We start from the raw sequence: 9,317 nt of genomic DNA, 5'->3' as shown, positions 1-9,317 counted from the left end.
GTGAACGAAATCTCAAAGTCTCGAGGTTTTGCTCGCCTGAGGTAGAGTATCTCATGATAAGCTGTAAAGGCCTCACTCAAAAATCTGTATAACGCCATAAGCAAACAATGCTCATCCAGTGGCAGGGGAAGCTTAAATCCGTTTGACCTCATTTCTACCAGTATGTTACATGTATAACCAGAGGAAAAAGAACTCCAGACCACCTTTATGTCACACACAGAGACGCGTACAAAGCTCTCCCTTGCCCTCCATTCGGCAACTCTGACCATAACTCTATCTACAGATTGTGGACTACAGGAAAAGGAGGACCGAGAACACCCTCATTCTCATCGACGCTGTAATTGAGCAGTTTGAGAGCTTAATTTTCTTTGGTGTCCACATCACCAACGAACTAGAATGGTCCAGACACACCAAGACAATGCCTATTCCCCCTCAGGAGAATAAAAAGATTTGACACGGGTCCTCAGATCCTCAAAAGGTTCTAGAGCTGCACCATCGAGAGCATCCTGACTCGTTTCATCACTGCCTGGTACGGCTCCACCTCCGACCACAAGGCGCTACAGAGTGTAGTGCGTATGGCCCAGTACATCACTGGGGTCAATCTTCCTGCCATCCAGGATCTCTATACCAGGCGGTGTCAAAGGAAGGCCCTAAAAATTGCCAGACTACAGCCAGCCTAGTCATAGACTGTTCTCTCTGCTAGCGCACGGCAAGCAGTACCGGAGTGCCAAGTCTCGGCCCAAAAGGCTTCTTAATAACAGAAGGTTCTACCCCCAAGCCATAAGACTTCTGAACAGCTAATCAAATGGCTACCCAGACTATATGCATTGTCCCCCCACCCCCATTTTTACTTTACCTCTACCTACATGTACATATTACCTCAATTACCTCAACGAACCTGTACCCCCACACATTGATTTTGTACCGGTCCTCCCTGCATATAGCCTCGCTACAGTTTTTTTATTGTTGCTCTTTAAATATTTGTTATTGTTCTATTTTCTTCCTTTTTATTTTTATGTATTTAATTTTATATTCAGTTTATTTTAGAAAAATATTTTCTTAACACATATTATTCTTAAAACTGCATTGTTGGTTAAAGGATTGTAAGCAAGCATTTCACTGTAAAGTCTACAACTGTTGTATTCGGCGCATGTGACAAATCGAATTTGATTTGATTTATACTATAGTATACAGTTTCAGGTAGTGTGCAAACATCCAGCAGATTTAGGTTCAGGGGTCTAAAGAGTACTTACTGACTTGGTCCTCTTAGTCCCGCGGTGGTGCGTTGATAAAATCACTGTGGAAGCCAATCCAGAAAAAACAGCCATATTACAACCTGTGTATTGTGATTATTGCGTTGTTTGCTCTATAACCTGTTAGTTCATATGCCTTGCCACTGTGATATATATACCTAAGGTTGAGACAATAAGAAGACACAGTGGCAGAATAAATTCAACCACACCTTTTTTTCATCACAAAACCGGAGCGTAACATCAATCCGGTGAAGTCCACAAAACATATTGCATGTAACAAACAGTTACATGGCCTACAACTCAACAGGTCCAGCAAGGTCATGTTTCAATGTTAGGTAATGTTTCAAGGTCCAGCAAGGTCATGTTTCAATGTTAGGTAATGTTACAAGGTCCAGCAAGGTCATGTTTCAATGTTAGGTAATGTTACAAGGTCCAGCAAGGTCATGTTTCAATGTTAGGTAATGTTACAAGGTCCAGCAAGGTCATGTTTCAATGTTAGGTAATGTTACAAGGTCCGGCAAGGTAATGTTTCAATGTTAGGCAATGTTACAAGGTCCGGCAAGGTAATGTTTCAATGTTAGGTAATGTTACAAGGTCCAGCAAGGTAATGTTTCAATGTTATGTAATGTTACAAGCAAGTAATGTTTCAATGTTAGGTAATGTTACAAGTCCAGCATGTTTCAATGTTAGGTAATGTTACAAGGTCCAGCAAGGTCATGTTTCAATGTTAGGTAATGTTACAAGGTCCAGCAAGGTCATGTTTCAATGTTAGGTAATGTTTCAAGGTCCAGCAAGGTCATGTTTCAATGTTAGGTAATGTTTCAAGGTCCAGCAAGGTCATGTTTCAATGTTAGGTAATGTTTCAAGGTCCAGCAAGGTCATGTTTCAATGTTAGGTAATGTTTCAAGGTCCAGCAAGGTCATGTTTCAATGTTAGGTAATGTTACAAGGTCCAGCAAGGTCATGTTTCAATGTTAGGTAATGTTACAAGGTCCAGCAAGGTAATGTTTCAATGTTAGGTAATGTTACAAGGTCCAGCAAGGTCATGTTTCAATGTTAGGTAATGTTACAAGGTCCAGCAAGGTCATGTTTCAATGTTAGGTAATGTTACAAGGTCCAGCAAGGTCATGTTTCAATGTTAGGTAATGTTACAAGGTCCAGCAAGGTAATGTTTCTGACTTTTTTTGGACTACTAAACAGCTATTGATTTAGAACATCGGAGAGTTACCGCAATTCATAAATAAACAGGAGCTGCCTCCACTATTCCAGCACCATTTAAATTCAACAACATCTCATCACCTATGCTTAGTCTAATACAGTGACAACTAAAAGACACCAAAAACGATCTAATCCAAACTAAATATGATGTGGCTGTACATGGTACTGATTTCTGTGTGCGTGCGTGCGTGCAAGTAGAAAAACATGTTGACCTCCCCTACTTGATGAGAAACACCAATGCCATGCTCTTCTTTCATGTTGCCTAAACAACCAATGACTGTCATACAGTACACACTTTTAGTTTTTGTCGTCCTTGGCTAAAATACTTGCTTGCTAGCCTAACTTCCTTTCACGGGCAATGATATGCCAGGCCAGCTAGTTTACATTAGCATACTACATCTGGCTTCATGTTCAACTTCCATCCTCTCAGGCCAAGGGCACACCAATGTATGAATTTATGGTTGGATCAGAATCGCCGTTATAATCCTTGGCCATTATAATCAAGTCCAAATCCCTATCTCCATCCCTGGCTAATTTGGGAAAGGCACCATTTTAGCTAGCTGGCTAGAAAAATGACTAGAAAAAGAATAGCTACATTGTTTGGTGTTCTCTTCAATTATATTTCAGTTTTATTTCAGCAAGGTTTCAACCGCTTACATCATAACATTGACACTTCTGTCAAGGTCAGAGACTAACTTTACTCAGAGTTGATTTGAACTTAAGAGTAACAGAGTGTGTAACAGATAAATAAAACATTTCCCTCATCATTCTACACACAATACCCCATAATGACAAAGCGAAAACAGGTTTTTAGACATTTTTGAAAATGTATTAAACATAACTATTCAGACCCATTGCTATGAGACACGAAATTGAGCTCAGGTTTCCATGAATGATCCTTGAGATGTTTCTACAATTTGAATGGAGTCCACCTGTGTTGAATTCAATTTATTGGACAAGATTTGGAAAGGCACACACCTGTCCATATAAAGGTCCCACAAAGTGTGTATGAGCAGCTAGCTATAGTAACTTTGAGCTAGTTTTGTTCAGGTTGGTCAGTGTTACGATTCCGTATATCAAAATGAAAAATCGCTAAAGTTAGAGGCAAAGATACAGGTAACTAATGCATGTGCATGTCAAAGCAAAAACCAAGCCATGAGGTTGAAGGAATTGTCCGTAGAGGTCCGAGACAGGATTGTGTCGAGGTACAGATCTGGGGAAGGGTACCAAAACATTTCTGCAGCATTGAAGGGCCCCAAGGACACAGGGGTCTCCATCATTCTTAAATAGAAGAAGTTTGGAACCCCCAAGACTCTAACTAGAGTTGGCCGACCAGCCAAACTGAGCAATTGGGGGAGAAGGGCCTTGGTCAGGGAGGTGACCAAGAACCTGATGGTCACTCTGACAGAGCTCCAGAGTTCCTCTGTGGAGATGGGAGAACATTCCAGAAGGACAACGATCTCTGCAGAACTCCACCAATCAGGCCTTTATGGTAGAGTGGCCAGACGGAATTCACTCCTCAGTAAAAGGCACATGACAGCCTGTTTGGAGTTTGCTAAAAGGTACCCAAAGGTCTTTCAGACCATGAGAAACTAGATTCTCCGGTCTGATGAAATCAAGATTGAACTCTTCGTCCTGAATGCCAAGCATCAAGTCTGGAGGAGATCTGGCACTGTCCCTACGGTGAACCATGGTGGTGGCAGCATCATATGCTGTGGGGATGTTTTTCAGCAGCAGGGACTGGGAGACTAGTCAGGATCAAGGGAAAGATGAAAGGTGAAAAGTACAGAGAGATCCTTGAGGAAAACCTGCTCCGGAGCACTCAAGACCTCAGACTGGGGCAAATGTTCACATTCCAAAAGGACAACAACCCTAAGCAAACAGCCAAGACGATGCATGAGTGGGTTTGGGACAAGTCTCTGAATGTCCATGAGTGACCAAGCCAGTTCCCAAACTTGAACCCAATTGGACATCTCTGTAGACACCTCCACATCCAACCTGACAGCGCTTGAGCGGATCTGCAGAAAAGAATGGGAGAAAGTCCCCAAATACAGGTGTGCCAGGCTTGTTGCATCATGCCCAAGAAGACTTGAGGCTGTAATCACTGCCAAAGGTGATTCAACAAAGTACTGAGTAAAGAGTCTGAATACTTATGTAAATGTGATATTTCAGTTTAAATGTTTTTGCAAAAATGTCTAAAAAACTATTTTTTGCTTTGTCATTATGGGGTATTGTGTGTAGATTGATAAAGGGAAAAACTATTTAATCTATTTTAGAATAAGGTTGTAACTTTACACTTTTTGGAAAATGTCAATGGTCGGGATACGTTCCGAATGCACTGTATTAGTAGGGAATTTGGGCCCCATCACTGCTTTGCACACTGCATATAGGCTTCTTCTGGATAGTGTTTGTGCAGGCATTACAGTAACGGCTGGGGAAAAATATTGAAGTTAGACAATTAGGCAGGAATAAAACACACAGATTCTGGGAAGAAGCTCAAATGATTCTGACTGCAGGACAATTTGTATAATAAAGTTCATAAATCAATCGTGAATAATCATGATCGAGAAAGTTAGAGGCATAAATATCATACCCCCCCAAAACGCTAACCTCTCCTGTTATAGTTGTTTATAAATTAGCATGACCTTTGTGCATCTGTTTCATTCTCACTCATCTTTATTCACAAATAATTCATGGTAATCCATAATCTTTTCAAAAGCGTTTGAAATCAAGGATCGATTTATGGTCATTTCGAGTGCTACGATATAGAAAAGTTGGTCCAGCTTTAAAAAAAGCCTTCATAAGCACTACATAAATGCTTCATAAAGCCTTCATAAGCACTACATAAAAGTCACAAATCATCTATAACGGTATGTCATTGTAACACAGGTCAACTAATGTTGAACACTTATACCTACTAGTGAGATTCCAGTAACCAATCATGTTATGCTATATTGCTATTGGTATGTTAAAGTTAGCAGCTATTACAAATCAGCTGCCAGAAGCTGCATGACGAGCAGTTTATTTTGAGCCAATCAAAACTCAATATTATTTTCGTCCCACTCCTAACCTTATACACCAGTTGGCGCCAACATGCTGAAAAAAAAGCTAGAACGGAACATGAAGAGCTACCGCCATTCCATGGTAGAAAAACTACGTTTCAAATTGTTGAGAAGTTGTATAAAACTAAACTAAAAAGAGAACTGGATATTAACACTCACGTATCTATACGAACACGCTGTGAAGGGATTTAGGGGAAGATTGACGCCAGAATTTGATCAGGTTTGTTTTAGTATGGATTCAGTTCCACCAAGGATGGCGAGCCGCCCGAACCCAGGACATCGATAAGAAGATTTGCAAGATTTCTTTTCCTTGGAGGACACTGAATTTGCACTGCCATACTACAGTGTGGTAAGATTTTTCTTATTGATTGTTATAATCACATGCTACACTTATTGAAAGGCACAGTCACTCACATTTGATTCCATCTCATAGTGGTTTATGTCAGTATTTGTGAATTGGTTTGTGTTTTCTGTGGACTCATGTTTATTGTATTGCTATTGAACTTTGAATTCTGAGAGACCCTCAGAATAAGATAGAGTTGGGTGCTCTCTAGTACATATAGGCAGGATATATGGCCGAAATCTAAGTCGATTGTACTATTGATGTATTTTTATTCATATTGAGCTCATTGTACAACTTTCAAATATCAATATTTACTCAAGATGGTTAATTTTTTGTAAGTATTTTTATTTACAAAATACAAGCCGGCATTCTGTTCCTAAATTATTCAGTTGTGTGGTTTTCATTTCTCCCTACTGCTCCAGTAGTGAACCTAACAGGTCCAATAGAGTTTAAGCTTAAACATACAGTAGCCCATAGTGTTAAGCAATTGCTACAACATGCTTATAAAGGATTCATAACCCACTATGTTGAATATGACATAAACATGTGCTTTATAAAGGGTGATATGTTGTGCTGCAGGATGACACAAGCTCTAAAGAGAAGTCATGTTAGTCCCATTACACCACTTACCTTGATGAAAGCCCCCAACATCAGGAAATTGAAAGTGGCTTTCTTCTGGAACCAAGTTGCATGTTCCTCAGTACACAAAACACAGAGAATATAACGAGCCATACCGTGCGGTGCTGGGTTCGAGGACAGGCTCAAAATGGCCAGAAACAAAGACTTTCTTCTGAAACTCATCAGTCTATTATTGTTCTGATAAATGAAGACTATTCCATGCGAGAAATTGCCAAGTAACTGATGATCTTGTACAACGCTGTGTACTACTCCTTTCACAGAACAGCGCAAACTGGCCAGAATAGAAAGAGTGGGAGGCCCCGGTGCACGACTGAGCAAGAAGACAAGTAAATTAGAGTGTCTAGTTTGAGAAACAGACGCCTCACAAGTCCTCAACTGGCAGCTTCATTAAATAATACCCGCAAAACACCAGTCTCAACGTCAACAGTGAAGAGGCGGGATGCTGGCCTTCTAGGCAGAGTTGGAAAGAAAAAGCTGGCCAATAAAAATAAAATATTAAGATGGGCAAAAGAACACAGACACTGGACAGAGCAACTCTCCCTAGAAGGCCAGAATCCCGGAGTCGCCCCTTCACTGTTGACTTTGAGACTGGTGTTTTGAACACTCTTGGCAACCGAATCTAACCATCAAAAATGATATTTTGTCCATATCGCCAATGAAGTTGAAGTTGAGCACTGGGGTTTCCTTGGCTATCTACCTAGCAGTAGCAGTGTGTGGGTAAAATCAAGCTAGAAAAAAAGCCCTATTACAACCAATGTGTTGTGATAATTGCGTTGTTTGCTCTATAACCTGTTAGTTCATATGCTTTGCAACCGTGATATATATGCCTAAGGCCGAGAAAATAAGAAGACACAGTGGCACAATAAATTCAACCACAGGCCCCTCCTCGCGGCAGGTGAACTCCACACGGCGTTAGCCCACTCCAGGGTTTTCCCCGAGAGGCACGAGATGAGGGTGGTTACCCTCTCACGTCCCAAGGGGCGGGGTAGACTGTTGCCAGGTAACCCTGGCAGCGTGCCGCCGTCCCATCATACTCCCCCGGGAAGGGCGAGACGAATCCCACTGGGACTGGGTGCAGGAGGGTGAGTAGTGGTGACCCCTGTTGTGCTGATGGAAGCGCTGGAGGGATTCCCTGTCTCTCCCAGCGGTCCATAGTCTGAACGGCGCGGTCCATAACGACGCCTAGATGGTTGAGCATTGCCGCATGCTCTCGGACACGCTCATCGACCCTTACAACAGGGCTACCTGCTCCAGCTGACTCCATAAGATGGTGTGGTATTCTGTCAGAGTGTGTGCAACTGGTCGAAGGAAGTCAGGCGCAGGAGAGCAGAGATGAGTGAACAAGCACACTTTATTTGGCAGAGGAAAACAGCCGGACGCGTCACAACACTCCGGCCCAAGAAAAAAGCGATAGCGCACAAATTACGCAAAATGGTACAAATAACAAAACCACGGGTTACAACAATACCCGGCGCAAAATCAGCCTGAAGCGTCACACACGTAACAAACGAACAATACCACACACAGACATGGGAGGAACAGAGGATAATATGCACGTAGAGTAGTGAGGGGATGTAAACCAGGTGTGCGGAAAAACAAGACAAAACAAATTCATTGGTAACACATTGGGAATTCATTGGTAACACATTGGGAATTCATTGGTAACACATTGGGAATTCAACAAACTTCTGGAAGTCTTTTTGAATGGGTGAATGAAGGTTGAAATTTCATTGATCAACCTCTCAACAAAATATGTTGAAATGATGTGGTGTGCCCAGTGGGTGGAGACTTGGCTGGCATTTCTCTAAACATTTGAATGTGTGTGTGTGTGTGTGTGCATTCTTGTGTGTGTACGTACATGAGTGTGTGTATGTATACATCTGTGGGCGTGTGTACAGTCATGTGTTTGTGTGCGGAGTGTGTTTCAGCCATGGAAGCCTGTTGGGATTCCAACAGCATGACCACCTCTTTTCCCCAGGCAAAACCAAACGATTCTCCATACGCCGGTTGGCTGAGAACCACTGCTCACTGTCAGGAGCCCTGAATGAGATGGTGGGTGTAAGGATTACTCTATTGTAGCGAGGGCACGCTGTTAAAGGCAACAGAGGAGATTTCAAATTATATTAAATTAATATCTGTAATTAAGAAACAAAGGGCCATTAAAACATCCCATTCTACGGCGGTTGTTTTATAACCACCCTCCATTTCAGCCGCCAAAAATGACTTGTTCAATTTTGTCAGCCCTTTTCGTTGTCGTTCGACGGCGTTGACGCAGTGTCATAAATACAAAATAGAGAACACAAAATCGTTTGTTGGATTGATGGTATGTTGCAGCCGACGGAGTCAGCTCTGATCATATTGTGTGGAGGCTACAGGGAGAATTAGTAGAACAACCTTAACAGCAATTACTGTCAACTAACATCTTTGTCATGCATGAGTTCAGTCAGCACAGGGGCCTACCTGATTCAGCTGAAGGCATCACACACCTTATATTACAGTAGAAGTACTCACCACTTCTTTCACACAAGAAAACACACACACACACAATAATACTTAAAAAGCATATGGTACCTCATAATGGTTTACTCTACAGTACCAGTCAAAGGTTTGGACACACCTACTCATTCAAAACCCTTGAAACCTTAAAATGAGTAGGTGTGTCCAGACTTTTGACTAGTACTATAGATATAAACATTATGAATTTGCTTTTTATTATTAATAATAGTGAAGACATAAAAACTATGAAATTCATAGTATAACATATGGAATCCGGTAGTAAGCAAAAAAGTGTTAAACAAAACAA

This window comes from Oncorhynchus masou, chromosome 11, assembly GCF_036934945.1.
Source record: "Oncorhynchus masou masou isolate Uvic2021 chromosome 11, UVic_Omas_1.1, whole genome shotgun sequence".
NCBI classification, from domain to species: Eukaryota; Metazoa; Chordata; class Actinopteri; order Salmoniformes; family Salmonidae; genus Oncorhynchus; species Oncorhynchus masou.
This window is presented reverse-complemented; position numbering follows the sequence as displayed.